Here is a 23,911-nt window from a genome sequence, read left to right as displayed (position 1 = left end):
AGCACTATGGGACTTAACATCTGTGGTCATCAGTCCCCTAGAACTTAGAACTACTTAAACCTAACTAACCTAAGGACATCACACACATCCATGCCCGAGGAAGGATTCGAACCTGCGACCGTAGCAGTCCCGCGGTTCCGGACTAAGCGCCTAGAACCGCTAGACCACCGCGGCCGGCTAAATACGTATTTATGAAGAGATAATTGTGCTGTATTAAGATAGCTGCACTATCTTCCTAATAATAAGTTTCTGTTTAAACAGTAAACGAGGACACGTTTTAAACTGGTTGTTCGCAATAAGGCCCATCCGTGGCGCTCCAAACAAGGCGCTCCAAACAAGGCCTTATTAGGCACCTTGTTGCATAGAGCTCTGCATAACGATAATGCGTATTTAATTTTAGCGTACCCTGGGAAACCTCATGAAACACGTATTTACTACCTCTAAATTAAATCTAAATTATTTTATACATTTTTACTGAGCTATCAGTTGGTCGTTGCAAGAAATGTCAAAAGAAAACATTTTAAATTCCTTCTTGGTTATTGGTCCGAGCACGGGGCTCACAACCCGAACCACGCGCCACTGTTAAGCACTATTGAAGGACTGGGTCCCTTACTTCGATTGCACACAATTCATTAAGGTCAATCCAACACATTTATTTCAAATAACATAAATGAAGTTACATTTGAATCTGTCTGAAATTAAACAGGAATAAAAATACAATTTCAATATCAGCTGATTTAGTGCGTGAAGCGCGAGTTAAGCCAATAACCAGATAAACTAAACAATTCTCCGTCGTTCAAAAGAAAGAGAAAAACAAAATTGTATCAATACACCCCACTGACAAATATCCAAAAAATCTTACAATACTACTAAAAAGAATACACTGAAGTGGGGAGCAGTCATTCACCCCACAGACCGCTTCAAAATGAGTTCAATAACACAGCTGCGTGCCCCAGAAAACTGCAAGACATTAAATACACTTGATTTGACGAATAGCAAATACTCATTAACATTACGCCACTCGTGTTTGAACTGCGGTGTCCCAGAGAAAAAGGCGCTTAGAAAGAACAATTTTTTTATATGTTTAAATTACAGCATTAAGGAATTCCAAAAGATGTCCAATCGAACCCCCCCTGTCAGTTGGGGCACAAATCTTTCCCCTTTCTGCAGTCATGGACTGTGCGGCTGACCCTGGCGGAGGTTAGAGTCCTCCCTCGGGTATGGGTGTGTGTGTTTGTTCTTAGGATAATTTAGGTTAAGTAGTGTGTAAGCTTAGGGACTGGTGACCTTAGCAGTTAAGTCTCGTAAGATTTCACACACATTTTCCCTTTTCTAGGCGGAGGCTGAGCCAGAAACACAGACTGCCTCAAAAACACAGTTTTGCTGTGAAATCTTACAGGACACCCGGAAGCAGTTACAGACAAGAGGTCGGCACCCACAAATAACACAGGCTGAGTCACGCTGGGAGCACATCCTACGAGAACTTGTTCACACTATGCTCACCACAAACTGTAGACATTCCGGTCGAAAATCCGCTTGCGGTGGCTGCCGGAAGGACGAAGCAACCAACAGGCCCACGCCGTGCTTCTCACACAAGCACCTCAATTTGTACAAACATACAGGCCAACACCAGCTCCGGACTCCCCTCTCACTGCGAGGCTTGGCACAGTTTATACAAAATGCCTTCCAGGGAACCAGTAACCACCGCAGGAGTTTCACGATTAGCAAACAGTCCCAGCGTAACAGACATCACACATGTGCTTACGCCCGAGCCACAACTCCGCCAGTCTCACCGGCCGCCCCAAACCGACTGCCTCTCGCCGTCCCGCGTGCCCCAGCAGAAAACGCAAAGATGCTCATGCCCAGGGACGCGCCAAAGATAACAAGCCGATCGCTGATGATCGACCAGCGATCTGACTCAGTAATCTTTGTGAAAGGGCGTTCTGAATAAAGGTCAATAATTTTTAGTAGCTATGATTGAAGTACGGTGCTTTAAATATAACCACAGTTTTACAGCCCTAATTCAGGAAAGTCAGGCTATCTGGAAAAGTTTGCTTTTAGATGGAGCCACAGGAAAAAGAGCAGATGATTTAAAACGAGGTATGGAAGCTGTTGCTGAAGGGATGTCTGTCAGAACCGCTTCGAAAACACACAGGATTCCTCGACGTGCGTTACGCAATCACATAAGTTCTGGACTAACAACCAAAAGTGTGGGACGAAAAACTTGTTTCTCAGGAAAGTGAACTTTGCCAAATAGTTTTTTGACTCGCTGAAGTTGGGTATTCAATTACAGCAAAAGTGCTCAGAAAATGTGGATATGTAAATTGTGAAAAGGATAGTGTGCAGAATCCTTTTAATGGGATGAAGAGATTGGCTGGACGCAAGTGGCTCATCCTACAAAGACAGCCAGACATTGCAAGAAGGAAGGCACAAGACTTGAATCCAGGAAGAGCTTCAAAGCTAAACAAGATTATTGTAAATGATCATTTTCAGAAACTGAAAACGGTCTTGTCCGAATTGGAGTTATTTGACAAAACCCACATTATCTACAATATGGACGAAAAGGGAAGTCTCCTGAAGTTTTAGCAAAGAAAGTTGAGAAATGCATACACTTTGTCGCCCCAGAACACGGGGAAAATGTTACCATTGTCTCGTGTGGGAATGCAATTGGTTATTCCTACTATGATACTTTTCAAAGGAAAGCGACGCAAGCCAGAATGGGAAGACTATTTGCCACCTGGGACAGCAATAGAAATGGCAGACAAGGGCTCAATGAATACTGCGACATTGATCAAATGGATACATCATTTTCCCAAATACAAGCCTGCAAAAGATATTATTTTGATATGTTATGGAGCATCGTCGCATTTGGACCCTGAAATCTGCGACGTTGCGGAAGAGCACATCTGACTTTACTGCTTGCTCAGCAACACAACACATGAGCTGCACCCCATGGATAAATCAGTATTCAAGCAGTTTGCGTCTTACTAGGCCGACGAAGTTCAGCTGTACTGCTCTACACAGGAAAGAGAAGAAAACAGAGCAATTAATAGACGTGTTTGCAGAAATTTTCAGCAAGTTGTGGCCAAAAGCAGCATCCCCGGTAAATGTCATGTCTGGGTTCCCTGCAACAGGGATTTATCCTTTTGATCCAGAAGCTATTATAGACACTGCATTTGCTCTCTCTCATGTATCAGAGCGTCCTGACCCAGAAGAGGACATGACAATTGCCCCCGAAACAGGGAAACTGCCAGAGACTCAGTTAGTCTCATAGGCTTCCCGAAAAAAGAGATGCCATTCCATTGATTCCAGTTCATCAGAAAACGAGGCATATTCAACAAAGGATAGTGACTTCAGCCTTGAAGATAGTGACACAGCCGAAGATCTCGATTGTTCTTAAAAGGAAATTTTGCAAACCCCAAAAGCTGAAGAAGAAAACCAAACACCACGGAAGAAGGCATTAAATTAAAAGGTGCAAGTCGTATGTAAGGAACTGTTCACGCAGCATCAAAGGAAAAATGGTACCAACGAAAACACTGCGTCTAAGGAAGATACACATCGCAAAAAAATTTCACTGTCAGTAAAGAATATTCAGAAGAAAAAATGCTAAAATAGACTCCACTGAAGCAAGCAGCAGCTCTGCCTCTAAGAAAGTGTTGCAAGAGGTTGGCTGGTTTTGTCATATGTGCTGTGAAGACAGGATATTCGACATGAGAAATTGAGAAAAATTGTATGAAATGTGTGCATGAAGACTGTGTAGGGTTGACACCCAAAGACAAAGTACGAAATTTCCTATGCCTCAAATGTAAAAAAGTATTTAAATGAGCAAACCAATTTCATGAATCATTATTTATGTCGACATAAAGTTTTCTGGGTGTGGTACCGGGTCATAATGTATAAAACTACTGATGTTGCAGAAAAACCAACTTTTCGACCACGGTTGCAGCGGCCTTGTTCTGGTTCTACTGCTGCGTTGTAGCTACGCAGTGTACCTTATATTTTGTTGTTAGTGTCCAATGCGTATGCCATTACGTCATAATTTTAAATAGGTAGTTCGTTTCATTGGTCACTTAAGGAAGAAGGAGAGGGAACTTTATTTTAATGGGTTGTTGCGGTGGAGAGAGAACATAATCTCTGTGTCTGTTGACTCTTGAATTATGTGCCATGTTTGGTGGTCACCGTCGAATGAGAAGTTGGCTGCTGTTTACCAAATGCTGGACGTCGGCCGCGCGGCGGCAGTTACTTGCCGGTAGTGCTCGTGCCTCGTGTTGACAGTGCGGTCTGTGGGACTCTGATTGCTGGCAGCCAAGATGGGGCAAGCCTGAGTCCATCCTCCCCATTCATGTTCTTAGGGTGTTTAAGTATTTCGATGTCCTCTCTGATTTTGCGTTTTGTCATAACAGACTGCTTGGCCAACACACAAGCTTCGTTGAATTTTTTCTTTTCCGCAGTCTTGCTGAAGTTCTGACGCTGCAAATTTGTAGTGTTGCGCCAGACGAATATAGCTCCCGTGTTTCCGAATGCGCGTCGCTATTGGCCTGCCGGTCTCGCCGATCTATGCCTCTCCACATTCACATTGCACCTTGTACACGCCTGCAGTGTGCAATGCATCTAACTTGTCCTTAGTGGAGCCTAACATGTCCTGGATCCTGCGACCTCTTTAGAAGACAAACTGCACCCCAACCCGGGGGAGGTGTTTGCCTATTCGATCGGTAACATTTTTCACATAAGGTAAGCGCACTGTAGGCTGCATTTCGTCTATTTATTGCTTATCTTTCTGGCTTGTGTTCGTCGACAAGGCTGTGTGGATCGACTTATGGCTGTAGCCATTGGCTAGAAAAGTTGTGCGTAGCCTTTTAAACTCAGGTGTAATGTTTTGCGCTTCACTTAGGCGCTGCGCACGAATTGTCAAAGAACGGATGACCGAGTTCTGCGCTGGGTGGTGGTAGGATTGGGCGTGCAGATACCTGTCAGTATGTGTAGGCTTTCGATATACTCTGTGCTCCAGTGTGCTCTTCGTTGTTCTGTATACTTAGACGTCTACAAATGGAACTGCACCATTCCTCTCTACTTCGAGCGTGAACTGTATCTTTCCATGCGTGTTGTTCAAATATTTGTGAAACTTGTGTAGCTCCGTTTCACCATGAGGCCATTTAGTGAACGTGTCGTCCAAGTATCTGAACCAGCAACGTGGGCGTAAAGGAGCTGAACCAAGGGCCGTTGCTTCAAAGGCTTCCATGAATGTGTCGGCTGCTAGCGGAGATAGGCCGTCTGTCTGCTTGTAGTATTTTCCTTGCCATTTGACGTACGTTGAAGTCGGGCACAACTCAACCAGGTCGCATAAGTCTGGCGGCACATGCTGCTGAAGGTTGCGGGTAGTTTCATCTACTGGCACATTCGTAAATAGTGACTTCACATCGAAGCTGACCATGATGTCCGTAGGTAAAATTGTTTCTCCCTTTAGGCGTCCTATAAAGTGCGTCGAGTTCTTCACATAAGAATCCGTCTTGCCAGCTAGACGTCTTAGCCGCCAGCAATTAGAGGCCAACACATCGCAGTGTCGACAAGTCACGAGCACTACCGGCGAGTAACTGCCGCCGCGCGGCCGACGTCCAGCAGTTGGTAAACAGCAGCAAACTTCTCATTCGACGGTGGCCACCAATCATGGTACATAACACAAGAGCCAATAGACACAAGAGGTTACGTTCTCCCTCCACCGCAACAACCTATTAAAATAAAGTTCCCTCTCCTCCTTCCTTAAGTGACCAATGAAACGAACAATCTTTTTAAAATTATTGCGTAATGGCAGTGAAGGATTAGAATTATTGTTCCTATTACGATAAGGAAACTTACTGCTGTCAGAACAATTTTGATTGCTGATTAAATTTAATAATTTGAAGAGTTAATAAGCAGTAAGCAATTCCGCATGAAGCGTTCGTAAAAACAAGTCTATATATCATCTCATTCCACTTATTTCTAAAATAAAATTACATTACGACTCTTGCAGCGTATTCAAACAGTTTTCCTGCCATTTACGTGCCCCAGAATGTTAATATGAGCAAGACATGGCTACGGGCCATATTAGGGACAAGGTCTCCTAACAAGGCCTACTTGCACGAGTTAAACATCTTCTTTAAAGTAACGATACTAAACAAATGAACTTTCAATGTTCATTTATTTTTGAACTGAATACAGTTGTAGGATGATGGACGTACGATCACGGAATCTTACCACTTGCACATACTGAATACGAAATTCCTAAACGTTAGGTGGGTCTTATTTGGTACAGGTACCTCAGTACTGATCTCTCCTCGTACGATTATCACGCCTTTGGTCCCCTAAAGAAGGCCTTGCAGGGTCGACGATTCATGTCGGACGAAGATGTGCAGTAGGCAGTTACGGACTTGTTCACGCAGCAGGACACTGCGTTTTACCAAACGGGTATATTCAACCTGGTGCGTCGGTGGGATAATTACCTCCACGCTTACGGCGATTTTATGTGATTGGCATGCCAGTTCTGAACTGTACGACATACAAACGGAAATTTTTTGATCGCCCTTACATTTCTCTCTCTATCTCGCTCGTCTCAGTCTTGAAGTGGTTTCCCTAATATCAATCATGTTGTAACTTATTTTAATTCTTGCTTGAGCACAAGAGAAATCTGATACTGAATACTAGTGCAATCTTTCTTCCCGACTTCAGTTTTTAATATTAATTTTTCTCTCTGTTTGTAGATCTTAAATGTAGAACACATTCAGCAAAGTTTAATCTCCTCGAATTCTTGTTCACCTATATCCCCAATAAGTGATGTTCAAAGTGGCTGCTTCATTCAAGCCTCTATGTACGATTGAGTTAGATCTGCTAAAGCGACTGGCTACACATCGCTTGTCCGTCCTCTTCTGGAATATTGCTGCACTGTAAGGGATCCCTACCAGATAGGATTGACGGAGGACATAAAACAAGCTCAAATAAGAACAGCTTTTAGTGTATTTTCGGGAAACAGGGGATCGAGTGTCACGGATGTGATACGCGAGTGAGGAAGGCTATCATTAAATCAAAGGCGCTCTTTGTTGCGGCGAGATTTTTTCACGAAATTTCAGTAACCAACTTTCTCCCCCAAGTGCGAAATTATTTTTTTGAAGCCGACCTGTACAGGCAGAAATGATCGTCTTAATGAATAAAGATATATCAGAGCCCGTACAGAAAGATTTTAGCGTCCATGTTTCCTGGGTGCCGTTCGAGGGTGGAACGGCAGAGAAATAATCTGAAGGTGGTTCGATGAATCCTCTGCCAAGCGCTTAAGTGTAAATTGCAGAGGATTCGTGTAGATGTAGATGTTTTCAAGACTTTACAATATGACGTCACCTACTGTGGTATCCACTTGTTACAAGAAGCGATCTTGAAGGGGGGGGGGGGCGGTGGGTTGCATTAAATTTTCGAAACACACATAAAATCTTCTTAGCTAGTACTTAGTTTTTTGAAACTGACTGAGATGGTGAATGTGATAAGAATTTTGAAATCCCCCACATGCACAAAATTGGTGAGAAATAGTACCGTCGTGTCATACAATGCATAGACAAATTACACACTTCTTTTGGTTCACTTACAGAAGGAGACGCTTTCTTCGACAGGAAAATTTTTTCTGGGTTTGGGTGTTATGCATTCATCACAGGCGGTGTGTGGATGCGACAAAGCAGAATTTTATATGTATGTAAAGTACTGGCGCTATTGTAATGTAAGTTGTCGAAAATCATTGCATCAAACTGTCACTAACGTAAAGTCTAAAATATTAATTCCGACTTTCCACAATGACGTTTTAAACTTTCTAACTATAATGAGAATTTAAAGAGAGATACTAGCCGAAAGCCATGAGTTTCCTAATATTTGGTACCAAAACACTCTAATGGAATTGCCGAGCACTGTGGTCCTATTTTCATGTTTTTATGGAGGTTAAAATGGAATTTAAATTTCGCTTTTAAAATTCTTAAAATAGCTCATGTATAAATCTCTTTCGCAGTTTGGACATAGCCCAAATGGTTTTCTTAGGACATACACTCCTGGAAATGGAAAAAAGAACACATTGACGCCGGTGTGTCAGACCCACCATACTTGCTCCGGACACTGCGAGAGGGCTGTACAAGCAATGATCACACGCACGGCACAGCGGACACACCAGGAACCGCGGTGTTGGCCGTCGAATGGCGCTAGCTGCGCAGCATTTGTGCACCGCCGCCGTCAGTGTCAGCCAGTTTGCCGTGGCATACGGAGCTCCATCGCAGTCTTTAACACTGGCAGCATGCCGCGACAGCGTGGACGTGAACCGTATGTGCAGCTGACGGACTTTGAGCGAGGGCGTATAGTGGGCATGCGGGAGGCCGGGTGGACGTACCGCCGAATTGCTCAACACGTGGGGCGTGAGGTCTCCACAGTACATCGATGTTGTCGCCAGTGGTCGGCGGAATGGAGGGACGAATGGAGACGTGTCGTCTTCAGCGATGAGAGTCGCTTCTGCCTTGGTGCCAATGATGGTCGTATGCGTGTTTGGCGCCGTGCAGGTGAGCGCCACAATCAGGACTGCATACGACCGAGGCACACACCCCCTGCGGGTCCGGGGATAAGAATAGGCCCGCGGTATTCCTGCCTGTCGTAAGAGGCGACTAAAAGGAGTCTCAAATGTTTTGGCCTTAATGTGATGGTCCCCCTTGGGGTTTGACCTCCATTTTTCAAAATTCTACAGAAGTACGAGCCTTTTGGGGAAGGACACCTTACATGGTGTACCACTGGTCCTAAGTGCACTAAGACCTTGGCACTCAGCATTGCACCGGCGTTGTCGCCATACCCATTATTCCTCAAATTGGGCCTAAACGCCTGATGGGTTGTCCACGTTACGCCCATAGTGCCTCTCCATCTGCACCAGCGATCATGATGGACTTTCCATGGCACCAGAAATCCAGCACGGTAGCCAGCCCGTTGTGGTGGGGTCGTCATGTACCCTCTAGGTTGTAGCCCCCTGACAACACAGGGATCGTACTGCCGATACTTGAGCTGCACCCTCCCCACGTTGGCCAAGGAGTAGATGCCCGTCTCCTTGGGGCATCAGGACTCCCGGCAATGGTCATCCTGCCAGGTGGCCCTTGCTGCGGCTGGGTGGCGCCCGTGGGGAGAGCCCCTGGTCGGAGTGGGTGGTATCGGGGCGGACGTTTCGTACATGAAACGTCAACACGTATCAGGTCGCTCTGCGGCCGAGTCTTCCAAAAGAAAAGGTACCGTTTCTAGTTCTGGTTCTCCTGCCCTTTCCCCCTTGGCCACTCCATGGGAGGAGGGACAGGCCCGCCGGCTTGGGGCGAAGTACTTCCCCCGCTATTTGGTCTGTTCTCGAACAGATGGGGGGACGTTCGCCACCTCCAAGCCCATGTTCTTTGTTCAACACATTGAGGACGTCTTCGGGGAAATCGAGGCTCTCAGCAAGATGCGATCTGGGTCCGTTCTTATCAAGACCACCTCTACCACACAATCGGCGGCACTCCAGGCGTGCGACCGCCTAGGGGACATCCCAGTCTCCATTGTCCCACATCTGGCACTAAATAGGACGCAGGGGGTCATTTTTCATCATGACCTCCTGCTACAATCTGATGAGGAGCTCAGGGCCAACCTGGAGCGCCGCGGCGTGCATTTCGTCCGGCGAGTCCAGCGCGGCCCCAAAGACCGTCGCATCGACACCGGGGCCTTTATCCTCGCCTTCGAGGGGGACGTTCTCCCGGAGAAGGTAAAGGTGATGTGCTACCGGTGCGACGTGCGACCTTACGTCCCGCCTCCTATGCGCTGTTTTAGGTGTTTGCGTTTTGGGCACATGTCGTCCCGGTGTGAGGCTGAGCCCCTTTGTGGCGACTGTGGACGTCCTCTTCGTGAGGAACATACTTGCACCCCACCACCTCGGTGCCCTAATTGTCCTGGCGTCCACTCGCCTAGGTCTCCAGACTGCCCCGCCTATCAGAAGGAGAAAAAGTTACAAGAAATCAAGACTTTGGATCGGCTCTCTTATTCTGAGGCCAGGAAGAAGTATGACCGCCTTCATCCCGTGTCACTGGCCACTTCGTTTGCCTCAGTTGTGTCCACTCCTTCCGCTGTATCCTCACCTTTATCCTGTCCCCCCTCCGCCTCCTCTGCCCGTCAGGGGGCTCTGCCTCCGCCTCCCAAATCCCTCCCTTCCAACTCCTCCTCCCCCGCGGCCCCCACCCCCCCTGCCCCAGGGGCCACCCTTCCTCCTCCTCCTCCCCCCACGCCACCTGAGAAGCGATCCTCTTCTCAGGCGTCCATCGGGGAAACGTTCCGGACCCCAGCTTCCGAGATCCGGCGTTCCAAAACGGACCCCGCGCGTGAGGACCTTCTTCGGGTCCAGCCCACCATCCCTGTGCCTCCTTGGCCTTCCAAGAAGGCCTCCAAGAAGAAATCTCTCTCCCCCTCTCCACCCCGGCGCGTTTCATCTGACGCTTCATCCGTGAGTCGCTGCTCCCGGCCGTCCTCAGTTTCGCCAGGACGCTCTGCTGCCAGGCGTTCCGCCGGCCTTTTGTCGGCAAATGGTGCGGCCCCTCCTACACAATCAGGGACAGCGGCCGCAGCTGGCGACGAGTCGATGGAACCGGATCCGCCTGCCGTCAGTTGTAGCGTTGTTGCCTCGCAACCTGGCCCTCCGCGGCCATCGAGGTGACCAGCTCTTCCCCGTCTCGTTCCCCCAATTTTTTGACTAGCGATGGCGTTGTTTCATTGGAACATAAGAGGTATTCTATCTAATCGGGAGGAATTACAACTGCTCCTCCGCCTGCACTGTCCGCTCGTCCTTGGTCTCCAGGAAACCAAGTTGCGCCCGACTGACCGTATTGCCTTTTCCCACTATACCTCGGAGCGGTATGACCTCGCCCCTGTGGACGGTATCCCAGCTCATGGTGGGGTCATGTTGCTCGTTCGGGACGGTGTCTATTACCATCCCATCCCATTGACCACCCCACTCCAAGCAATAGCTATCCGCATTACTCTTTCTGCTTTTACTTTTTCAGTTTGTGCCGTCTACACTCCACCGTCATCTGCTGTTAGCCGGGCAGACATGATGCACCTGATCGATCAGCTTCCCCCGCCGTTCTTATTGTTTGGCGACTTCAATGCCCATCATCCCCTTTGGGGCTCTCCTGCATCCTGTCAAAGAGGCTCACTCTTGGCGGATGTCTTCAACCATCTCAATCTTGTCTGCCTCAATACCGGCGCCCCGACTTTCCTCTCGGACTCTACTCATACCTACTCCCACTTGGACCTCTCGATCTGTTCTACCACTCTTGCCCGTCGGTTCGAGTGGTATGTCCTTTCTGACACCTATTCGAGCGACCACTTCCCCTGTGTCGTTCGTCTCCTGCACCACACCCCATCCCCACGTCCTTCGCGCTGGAACATACTGAAAGCTGACTGGGGACTTTACTCCTCCCTGGCGACCTTTCCGGACCGCGATTTTTCCAGTTGTGACAGTCAGGTCGAATACCTCACGGCTGTTATTATCAATGCTGCCGAACGTTCCATACCTCGTACTACTTCTTCTTCACGTCGCGTTTCCGTCCCCTGGTGGAACGAGGCTTGTAGGGACGCTATCCGTGCTCGACGACGTGCTTTACGCACCTTTCGCCGCCATCCTACGTTGGCGAATTGTATTGAATACAAACGACTCCGAGCGCAATGCTGTAGAGTCATCAAAGACAGCAAAAAAGCTTGCTGGGCCTCTTTCACGAGCTCCTTTACCAGTTTTACTCCCTCTTCCGTTGTTTGGGGTAGCCTGCGCCGGCTGTCGGGCATTAAGGCCCACTCCTCAGTACCTGGCCTGACCTCAGGTAATGAGGTCCTCGTTGATCCTGTGGCTGTCTCCAACGCCTTTGGCCGCTTTTTCGCGGAGGTTTCAAGCTCCGCCCATTACCATCCTGCCTTCCTTCCCAGGAAAGAGGCAGACGAGGCTCGGCGACCTTCCTTCCACTCGCTGAATCTGGAGACTTACAATGCCCCCTTTACTATGCGGGAACTCGAACGTGCGCTTGCACTGTCCCGGTCCTCTGCTCCGGGGCCAGATGCCATTCACGTTCAGATGCTGGCACACCTTTCTCCGGCGGGCAAAAGCTTCCTTCTTCGTACCTACAATCGCGTCTGGACCGAAGGTCAGGTCCCCATGCGTTGGCGTGACGCCGTTGTTGTTCCTATACCCAAACCCGGGAAGGATAGACACCTTCCTTCTAGTTACCGCCCCATTTCTCTTACAAGCTGTGTCTGTAAGGTGATGGAGCGCATGGTTAATGCTCGGTTAGTTTAGATTCTTGAATCTCGACGACTACTTACTAATGTCCAATACGGCTTTCGTCGCCGCCGCTCCGCTGTTGACCACCTTGTGACCTTGTCGACATTCATCATGAACAACTTTTTGCGAAGGCGCCAAACGGTAGCCGTGTTCTTCGACTTGGAGAAGGCTTATGATACCTGTTGGAGAGGAGGTATCCTCCGCACTATGCACAAGTGGGGCCTACGTGGTCGTCTGCCCCTTTTTATTGATTCCTTTTTAACGGATCGAAAGTTTAGGGTACGTGTGGGTTCAGTATTGTCCGACGTCTTCCTCCAGGAGAACGGAGTGCCTCAGGGCTCCGTCTTGAGCGTACCCCTTTTTGCCATCGCGATCAATCCAATTATGGATTGCATTCCACCTAATGTCTCAGGCTCTCTCTTTGTCGATGACTTCGCGATCTACTGCAGTGCCCAGAGAACATGCCTCCTGGAGCGCTGCCTCCAGCGTTGTCTAGACAGCCTCTACTCATGGAGCGTGGCAAATGGCTTCCGGTTCTCTAAGGAGAAGACGGTTTGTATCAACTTTTGGCGATATAAAGCGTTCCTTCCGCCATCCTTACATCTCGGTCCCGTTGTTCTCCCATTCGTGGACACAACTAAGTTTCTAGGGCTCACGTTGGACCGGAAACTGTGTTGGTCTCCACATGTCTCTTATTTGGCGGCCCGTTGTACACGTTCCCTTAATGTCCTCAGAGTTCTTAGTGGTTCATCTTGGGGAGCGGATCGCACTGTCCTGCTTCGCTTGTATCGGTCCATAGTCCGATCGAAGCTGGATTATGGGAGCTTCGTCTACTCGTCCGCTCGGCCATCCCTCTTACGCCGGCTCAACTCCATCCACCATCGGGGGATACGTCTTGCGACCGGAGCCTTCTACACTAGTCCTGTCGAGAGTCTTTACGCTGAAGCTGCCGAGTTACCGTTGACCTACCGGCGCGACATACTGCTGTGTCGGTATGCCTGCCGGCTGTTGTCTATGCCCGACCACCCCTCTTACAAGTCCTTCTTCGCTGATTCTCTCGACCGTCAGTACGGGTTATATGTGTCTGCCCTGCTGCCCCCCGGAGTCCGCTTCCGTCGCCTGCTTCGACAATTGGATTTTGCCCTCCCTACCACCTTCAGAGAGGGTGAGAGCCCAACACCACCTTGGCTCCAGGCTCCGGTTCGTATTTATCTCGACCTCAGCTCACTCCCGAAGGAGGGTACTCCGGCTGCAGTGTATTGCTCACGGTTTGTCGAACTTCGTGCTCGACTTGCTGGTCACACCTTTATTTACACCGATGGCTCCAAATCTGACGATGGTGTCGGCTGTGCCTTTGTCGTCGGGACCGCCACCTTTAAATACCGGCTCCTTGACCAATGTTCCAGCTTTACGGCCGAGCTTTTTGCTCTCCATCAGGCCATTCAGTATGCCCGCCGCCACCGCCATTCATCGTATGTCCTCTGCACTGACTCACTCAGTGCTCTTCAGAGCCTTGGGGCTCCCTATCCGGTCCATCCCTTGATTCAACGAATACAGCAGTCCGTCCATTGTTTCGCCGATAATGGCGGTTCTGTCAGCTTTCTGTGGGTCCCCTGACATGTAGGAGTGCCTGGGAATGAGGCTGGGCCAAGGCTGCAGTCCTCCAGCCTCGGTCAGCCTCCCATTGTGTCCCGTCATCTGACGTTTGTGGGGATGTATGTAAGAGGCTTGTGTCCTTGTGGTGGGATGCTTGGTCATCCCTCCAAGGAAACAAGCTCCAGGCAGTAAAACCGCTCCCAACTGCTTGGACAACTTCCTCCCGACCATCTCGGCGCGAGGATGTCCTTCTGACCAGGTTGCGGATTGGGCATTGCCGGTTTAGCCACCGCTACCTGCTCTCTGGTGACCCAGCCCCGCAGTGCCCTTGTGGTCAGGCATTAACGGTGCGCCATGTTTTATTGTCGTGTCCCCGTTTTAGTCAATTTCGTGTTGTCCTGTCCCTGCCATCTACCTTACCGGATGTTTTATCTGATGACGCTCGAGCAGCTGCTCGTCTTCTGCGTTTTATAACTTTAACTGGCTTGACCAAAGACATTTAACCCTTTTACTTATTTCATCTGCATCTTTGTCAGGTCCTTTTGATGTCCCCCCATCCCCTTGAGTTTTAGCAGGTTCCTTGTGCTCTAACACCAGTGACTGGGCGCTAATGACCTCAGCAGTTGAGCGCCCTTAAACCCTACCAAAAAAAAAAAAAAAAGACCGAGGCACACAGGGCCAACACCCGGCATCATGGTGTGGGGAGCGATCTCCTACACTGGCCGTACACCACTGGTGATCGTCGAGGGGACACTGAATAGTGCACGGTACATCCAAACCGTCATCGAACCCATCGTTCTACCATTCCTAGACCGGCAAGGGAACTTGCTGTTCCAACAGGACAATGCACGTCCGCATGTATCCCGTGCCACCCAACGTGCTCTAGAAGATGTAAGTCAACTACCCTGGCCAGCAAGATCTCCGGATCTGTCCCCCATTGAGCATGTTTGGGACTGGATGAAGCGTCGTCTCACGCGGTCTGCACGTCCAGCACGAACGCTGGTCCAACTGAGGCGCCAGGTGGAAATGGCATGGCAAGCCGTTCCACAGGACTACATCCAGCATCTCTACGATCGTCTCCATGGGAGAATAGCAGCCTGCATTGCTGCGAAAGGTGGATATACACTGTACTAGTGCCGACATTGTGCATGCTCTGTTGCCTGTGTCTATGTGCCTGTGGTTCTGTCAGTGTGATCATGTGATGTATCTGACCCCAGGAATGTGTCAATAAAGTTTCCCCTTCCTGGGACAATGAATTCACGGTGTTCTTATTTCAATTTCCAGGAGTGTATTTTCTCCATGATTGGACTCCAGTATTTACGGTAATAGAAAGTGAATTTTCTGTAAGAAATATTATGTTTTTCTACTTTTTGTAATTATTTAAATGCAGCTTTGACTGTGTTGAAAAAGTACAACATTTTTACAGTGTTGTGTATAGTAGAGCTGCACTACAATTACGTGATAAAAACTTATAGAGAGTAAGATATCAGTATATATGCTTCTAAATTAAACCACAGTACTATCATGTAGCAGTTGGTCTACACATGTGCCATGAATGATGGCACATTCAAGTCCCACCCACTGTGATAAGTGTGTCCAGGATTCGCTTGTCGGCCAGGGAGCACATCAAGCACGACAGTCTGCTAGCGGCGCCACCTCGATTAAGCGATGTGGAGCCACAGCAGGAGCAAGGAGTCAGTCTGTTGACATCCAACGAGGGAGGACCCTTTAAGGGAGCAACAGAGACAGCAGTGTGAGTTGTACGGACGGAGCTGCAAGTTCGCATGGCCATCGCTGGTGTATCCTGGCATGGAGTCCAGGCCTGAACTAGCGGCTAGCAGACATTGCTTCCTGGTCCAAGTAGTTGGAAGGTGCCAAGCATCTTGGTTTCAGTGAAGACCGTACTGGCTGTTCACAAGTGAATACTACTTGTGTTATATGCTCTTTAGTGGCAGCATACAAGAACAGTGTTATGCTGGTCGTGTTCAGTGAAAACATTAGTCGTGCAGTTGCCTATGGTCTGGCTCTGTTTGACCTTTAAGCTGTTCTAGCAGTTGTAGTGTTACCTATTTTCCTGTTTACTATTGTCTTAATGACAGTGTCGCTGCAAGCTCAAGTGTGTTTGACTGAAATATAGTGCAGTTGAGGAAGGTTCTATGTTAAATTAGAATCTGGATGAGTGCTCTTATATTATTGTTATGTATAACACGTTAACTTCTTTTATATTTAGTCTGTTGGACTAGTGTTTTTTTTAATTTACTGAGCGAGTTTATCTTCCTTCATATTCCAGCCTCACATAGGCCTTTTTCTGTTCTGTTTAAACTGACTATTTCTTGCTACTTTCAGTTTTTATTACAGAATTAGCCTTAGTTTTTGGTTATCTCCAGTCATCCCGCAATTATATTTCATTTAGAAAATAATGTCAGGAGCTTGTACTCAACAACCTCGTTTTGTTGTTATTTTCCAGTTTGTAATGTTAATTAGCTGTAGGCTTTTTGATTTACACTGGGCTCTTCTAGTAGTTTTACAACAACATTTACATATTGTATCAAAGTTTTTGTCATTTTGACATTTACTGTGAGATATAATTACTTTCATGATTTGTTTCCTTATTTTGTTATTTAAGCTGACATGCTCAGTTTAGTTGTATTATAAATAAATGTTATTGCAGTCGACAAGTATGTACCCATAACCCCTCCCCACCTCAGCCACTTATCACTATCAATATTTCCTGCACTACAAGTGGTAGCAGAGTGTGGTTTTGCATTGTGAGAGTCTGTTGTTTGTACATAATTTAGTGGATTTTCGGGAGTTTTGCTCTTTTGCTATTACAAAGATTTAGTCAGAAATACTGGATAAAGGATGGCTTTGGAAGGGTGAGTTAGCCTATTGTGTCAACTTTTGCAGACAAGTCTCCCATGTACATTGGCAAAGTTAACCCAGTAACTTTACCTGGTATTGGGGGAGGTGGTCCAGTTACCACCAGGGAAGCAGCAGCGGATAAGCTGCGCAAATGCTACAATACAACTAGCATTAACAGAGATTGATTCATTTATTAAGTTCTTGGAATATGAGGCACCCACACCAGTCTCAGTTGAGGAGGTTACGTGTCAGGGTAACGGATTACTTAGATTGATTGCTTGATTTAATATTTCTAAGTAAGAAAGAGGTGAACAGTGATGTGCTGGAGGATCCCCAGCCAGAAGCTGTCGAAACAGAGTTAACATTAAATAACAAGTTGTCAGCAACTTCAATATAGGATAGTAGTACTAATGTAAACATGGTTCAGGAAGATGAACTTCGTCAAGATCTGGAGGTGCAACACTGGAATAAACATTCCTCTAGGTTGTCGCAGACTGCTTCACGGATGGAACAAATGTTCTTACTGGATTCTATAACAGATGGTGGCAACAATGTGTTACCACTCATATCGTACTGGTACCTCAGTGGCTGCTATCATAACACGATGTGAGTCATCGGCCTGAACCATCACAGTTCAGCTTGCCGACGCTGGTGCCCAGCAGTGCAAGTCCAGCTGCCAGGTGGTGGCATGATCAGACACTGCCGGCAGCGCTGCATTGGAATCAATGTGCACAGCTGACAGATAGCATCATCTTGAGAAACTGACAAGCAACCTACCTGATATAATCCCACAGAGGAGTGCAGTCATTCTCATTCTATTATTGTGTTTCCTCATGTTAAATTGACTCCATTCTTGGGAATCCCCGCATTGAATTGAATTTGGCTTGACATTGTATTCAGGCTGTGTATGGAACATCTCAGCTGGTTTCTTATTAAAGTGATTCACACTCTAGGTGTGTACCCATTTGATGTGTAGTTACTAAGAAGACACTGCCGAATGTTTGTATTACTTGATCTCGCTCTGTGGGTAGAAGGAGATGTTTGGACTAGAAGAGGTTGAAATCCGATAGATAACTGACATACTTCACTGATCGCATTTTCAGTGCAATTATCACGCGAAACTGTCTTAAACTTCCATCAACAGTAGTTCCAACAACTGATCTTCGATACGGGAATAAGACACTTGATAGGTACTGGTTATGGGCGTGAACAAATTGTAGGGGAGCCCCTAGGGGAGTATATGAGCAGGGTAAAAACGACATCAAGGACATTGTGTTACTCGTACACAAGCTTGAGGTGGTATCAAGCATAGTGGAGGGCATCAGTCCACTGGACAGATCATGTTTGCTCAACCACACAAAACGTTCCAGAACTTAAAAGCGTTGGTCTTTATCATCAAAGGCATTAGATATGTGAACGAAAGTCGACAGGTTGGAAGTCAAGTGACTGGTGTTACCTATTGAGTTCTGGAGCATTCAAGGCTTGGAAAAACGGATACTGGGGGATAAAGGGGACGGTACCAAAATAGTGCGACTTAGGTGAGCTTCAGGATTCTACCAATAAACCGCAATCTAGAGTTTGCCTTACCCGTTACTTGTGTAATCTGATCATTCCATTTGAGATCATTTCGAATAGTCACTCCCAGATACTTGACGGATGTTACTGCTTCCAAACTGGGCATTTATTTTGTACTCGTACATTAATGGGGATTTTCGTCTTGTTACAAGCATGTTTGTGCTCTCTGTAGATTAGTTCAGACGTTCTTTGCACAACGGTATTTAGCATGGATAGGGACTGCGACTGCTGTGTTTGGATGCAGGCTGAGTTGTCATCCCTTCGCTCCCATTTTCAGGCAGTGTTAGCTTCGGTCACACAGCTTAAGGCTGCCAATGGGCATCACTGCGGGGATCCGGACGGGGATTTGTCGGGGACGGCCAGCTCGTCCCACACATCCTCCGATCGGACTACGGCTGTGGCTGCCCGGGATACTGCCGACATTGAGACTGACCCCTCACCCATGGTAGAGTGGGAGGTCGTCTCGAGGTGTGGCAGGGGGCGAAAGGCATTCTGGAGGGCTGAACGGAAGGCCTTTCCAGTTTGTCTGAAGAACTAGTTTCAGGCTCTGTCTCCGGCTGATACTGATCTTCGTCCGGACGTGGCTGCTTATCCTGTTCCAGAGGTTGCCCCTGTCTGCAAGATCCGGGCGGTCACATAGGGTGGGCTTACTGGTAGATGGGAGCTCCAACGTCAGGCGCGTAATGGGGCCCCTTAGGGATACGGCTGCAAGGGAGGGGAAGAAAGCCAACGTGCACTCCGTGTGCATACTGGGGGAAGTCATACCAGATGTGGAAAGGGTCCTTCCGGATGCCATGAAGGGTACAGGGTGGCCGCTCATGTCGGCACCAATGATGTGTGTCGCTATGGGTTGGAGTAAATCCTCTCTGGCTTCCGGCGGCTATCTAGTTTGATGAAGACTGCCAGTCTCGCTAGCGGGATGAAAACAGAGCTCACCATCTGCAGCATCGTCGACAGGACTGACTACGGACCTTTGGTACAGAGCCGAGTGGAGGTCTGAATCAGAGGCTGAGACGGTTCTGCGACCGTGTGGGCTGCAGATTCCTCGACTTGCACCGTAGAGTGGTGGGGTTTCGGGTCCTGCAGTATAGGTCAGGAGTCCACAACACACAGCAGGTGGCTACACGGGTAGCAGGGGTTGTGTGGCGTGGACTGGGCGGTTTTTTAGGTTTGATGGCCTCGGGCAAGTACAGAAAGGGCAACAGCCGCAAAGGGTGCTGGACAAAGTCATGACATTCGGGGACCAAGCAGCAATCGGTATTGTAATTGTAAACTGTCAAAGCTGCGATGGTATAGTACGAGAACTTCAAGCGCTGATAGAAAGCACCGAAGCTGAAATCGTTACAGGTACAGAATGCTGGCTGAAGCCAGAGATAAATTCTGCCGAAACTTTTACAAAGGCACAGGCGGTAGTTTATCCTGTGGTGAAATAGAAGTGGATAGTTCCTGTCAATTATTATGGGTGGAGGTTATACTCAACAACCGAGCTAGGTTAATAATTGGCTCCTTTTACCGACCTCCCGACTCAGCAGCATTAGTGGCTGAACAACTGAGAAAAATCTAGAATACATTTCACATAAATTTCCTCAGCATGTTATAGTCTTAGGTGGAGATTTCAATTTACCAGATATAGACTGGGACACTCAGATGTTTAGGACGGGTGGTAGGGACAGAGCATCGAGTGACATTATACTGAGTGCACTATCCGAAAATTACCTCGAGCAATTAAATAGAGAACCGACTCGTGGAGATAACATCTTGGACCTACTGATAACAAACAGACCCAAACTTTTCGACTCTGAAAACGCAGAACCGGGAATCAGTGATCATAAGGCCGTTGCAGCATCCCTGAATATGGAAGTAAATAGGAATATAAAAAAAGGGAGGAAGGTCTATCTGTTTAGCAAGAGTAATAGGGGGCAGATTTCAGACTACCTAACAGATCAAAACGAAAATTTCTGTTCCGACACTGACAATGTTGAGTGTTTATGGAAAAAGTTCAAGGCAATCTTAAAATGCGTTTTAGACAGGTATGTGCCGAGTAAAACTGTGAGGGACGAGAAAAACCCAGCGTGGTTCAAAAACAAAGTTAGGAAACTACTGCGAAAGCAGAGGGAGCTTCACTGCAAATTTAGACGCAGCCAAAACCTCTCAGACAAACAGAAGCTAAACGATGTCAAAGTTAGCGTAAGGAGGGCTATGCGTGAAGCGTTCAGTGAATTCGAAAGTAAAATTCTATGTACCGACTTGACAGAAAATGCTAGGAAGTTCTAGTCTTACGTTAAATCAGTAAGTGGCTCAAAACAGCATATCCAGACACTCCGGGATGATTATGGCATTGAAACAGAGGATGACACGCGTAAAGCTGAAATACTAAACACCTTTTTCCAAAGCTGTTTCACAGAGGAAGACCGCAATGCAGTTCCTTCTCTAAATCCTCGCACAAACGAAAAAATGGCTGACATCAAAATAAGTGTCAAAGGAATAGAAAAGCAACTGAAACCAGAGGAAAGTCCACTGGACCTGACGGGATACCAATTCGATTCTACACAGGGTACGCGAAACAACTTGCTATCCTTCTAACAGCCGTGTACCGCAAGTCTCTAGAGGAACGGAAGGTTCCAAATGATTGGAAAAGAGCACAGGTAGTTCCAGTTTTCAAGAAGGGTGTCGAGCAGATGTGCGAAACTATAGGCCTATATCTCTGACATCGATCTGTTGTAGAATTTTAGAACATGGTTTTTGCTTGCGTATCATGTCATTTCTGGAAACCCAGAATCTACTCTATAGGGATCAACATGGATTCCGGAAACAGCGATCGTGTGAGACCCAACTCGCTTTATTTATTCATGAGACTCAGAAAATATTAAATACATGCTACCAGGTAGATGCCATTTTCCTTGACTTGCGGAAGGCGTTCGATACAGTTCCGCACTGTCGCCTGATAAACAAAGTAAGAGCCTACGGAATATCAGACCAGCTGTGTGGCTGGATTGAAAAGTTTTTAGCAAACAGAACACAGCATGTTGTTCTCAATGGAGAAACGTCTACAGACGTTAAAGTAACCTCTGGCGTGCCACAGGGAAGTGTTATGGGACCATTGCTTTTCACAATATATATAAATGACCTAGTAAATAGTGTCGGAAGTTCCATGCGGCTTTTCGCGGATGATGCTGTAATATACAGAGAAGTTGCAGCATTAGAAAATTATAGCGAAATGCTGGAAGATCTGCAGCGGATAGGCACTTGGTGCAGGGAGTGGCAACTGACCCTTAACACAGACAAATGTAATGTATTGCGAATACATAGAAAGAAGGATCCTTTATTGTATGATTATATGATAGCGGAACAAACACTGGTAGCAGTTACTTCTGTAAAATATCTGGGAGTATACGTACGGAACGATCTGAAGTGGAATTATCATATAAAATTAATTGTTGGTAAGGCGGGTGCCAGGTTGAGATTCATTGGGAGAGTCCTTAGAAAATGTTTCCCGTCAACAAAGGAGGTGGCTTACAAAACACCCTTTCGACCTATACTTGAGTATTGCTCATCAGTGTGGGATCCGTACCAGGTCGGGTTGACAGAGGAGATAGAGAAGATCCAAAGAAGAGCGACTCGTTTCGTCATTGGGTTATTTGGTAAGCGTGATAGCGTTACGGAGATGTTTAGCAAACTCAAGTGGCAGACTCTGCAAGAGAGGCGCTCTGCATCGCGGTGATGCTTGCTGTCCAGGTTTCGAGAGGGTGCGTTTCTGGATGAGGTATCGAATATATTGCTCCCCCTACTTATACCTCCCGAGGAGATCACGAAAGCCAGTCGGAGTGGCCGAGCAGTTCTAGGCGCTACAGTCTGGAACCACGCGACCGCTACGGTCGCAGGTTCGAATCCTGCCTTGGGCACGGATGTGTGTGATGTCCTTAGGTTAGTTAGGTTTAAGTAGTTCTAAGTTCTATGGGACTGATGACCACAGCAGTTAAGTCCCATAGTGCTCAGAGCCATTTTTGAGATCTCGAATGTTCTTCCCGCGAACGATACGCGACTGGAACAGGAAAGGGAGGTGATGCAGTGGCACGTAAAGTGCCCTCCGCCACACACCGTTGGGTGGCTTGCGGAGTATAAATGTAGATGTATATGTTACACTTACTAATATTGAGAGATAACTGCCAGTCATTACACCACGCATTTATTTTTTGCAAATCCTCATAGATTTGTTCACAACTTTCGTGTGCTACTACTTTCCTCTAGACTACAGCAACATCGGCAAACAGTCTAATGAAGCTGTCAATACCATCAACCAGATGGTTTATGGAAATCGTAAAAAGCAGCGGACGTATTATGATGCTCTGGGTCACACCTGAAGTTACGCTTGTTTCTGTTGAAGTTACCCCGTTCAAGACGACATACTGCCCCCTTCTGTTGGAAACTGTCTGTCCAACCGCATATGTCATCGGATAGACCATAAGCGCGCACTTTTTGGAGCAAGTGACAGTGCGGAACTGAGTCGAACGTCTTTCAAAAGTGGAGAAATATGTCATCAACCATGGGAATTGGTGTCTAGAGCCTGTTGTATATCGTGCACAAAGTGGGCCAGCTGTGTCTCGCATGACCGCTGTTTCCTAAAACCGTGCTGGTTTCTGCAGATGAGCTTCTCAGAGTCTACAACAAATCGATATCAGTGAAATTGGCCGGTAATTATGTGCATCCGATTTTCTACCCTTTTTATAGATTGCTATGACCTGGGCCTTCTTCCAGTCCCGTGGAACTTTCCCCTGTTCCAATGATCTCTGATATATGATGGATAAGAATGGTGCTATATTTGTTGAGTGTGGGCCAGATGCCTTCCTGGCGTCTAAGGATCTTAGCTGTTTTACAATCCCAGATACAATAAACATGCGCTGGATCAGGGGTCTAATCCTCCTATGGTTTTCGCCACAGATTAGAATGATTTGAAATTCAATTGCGTTGCTTTCAGCCTCTCGGTGGGTGCTGTGGTGTTTTCCAGCAGCTAGGTTTATTATTTTCTGACATTAAGGTCAGATGACTTAGATGATTTAGTCTTTTCTTAGTACGAATCGAGAAGAGTACGTTTAGCGTTCAAGTGAAGCCTTTATTCGATTAAGTAAGGTGGCTTTAATCGGAAGCCCGAGAAAGTCAAAATTGGTTTTTCAGAAATTTGGTTTTAGGAAGCTTGGAGGGGATTCTATTCGAACTCAGGATTTTTTAAGTTTTGTGTCACCATCAGAATAATCCTAAGGAGGCAGCAAGGTTTAGCGGCATGGCAAGTGGTTTTAGAAAATGTTTCCTCAATTTTGTCCAGGAAAACATACACCTGAACAAATTGCGAAAAAAGGGGTGCAAATTCGAGTGAGGGGAGTCGCAACAAGCGGTTTTTGGGGAGGTGAAGGACGTCCTAACTTGTGCTCCTTTGTTGGTAGTTCTATTCATTGTCCAGACTGATGCCTTCTTGTTTGGAATGGCAGCTATGCCTCTGCAGGAAGGTCAGTGCGGTTAATATCTCGCGAATTATCTTCTCTGAAGAGAAATATTATT

Source organism: Schistocerca serialis, chromosome 1, assembly GCF_023864345.2.
Source record: "Schistocerca serialis cubense isolate TAMUIC-IGC-003099 chromosome 1, iqSchSeri2.2, whole genome shotgun sequence".
Taxonomy (NCBI): domain Eukaryota; kingdom Metazoa; phylum Arthropoda; class Insecta; order Orthoptera; family Acrididae; genus Schistocerca; species Schistocerca serialis.
The sequence above is the reverse complement of the archived record's forward strand: the minus strand, read 5'-3'. Positions refer to the sequence as shown.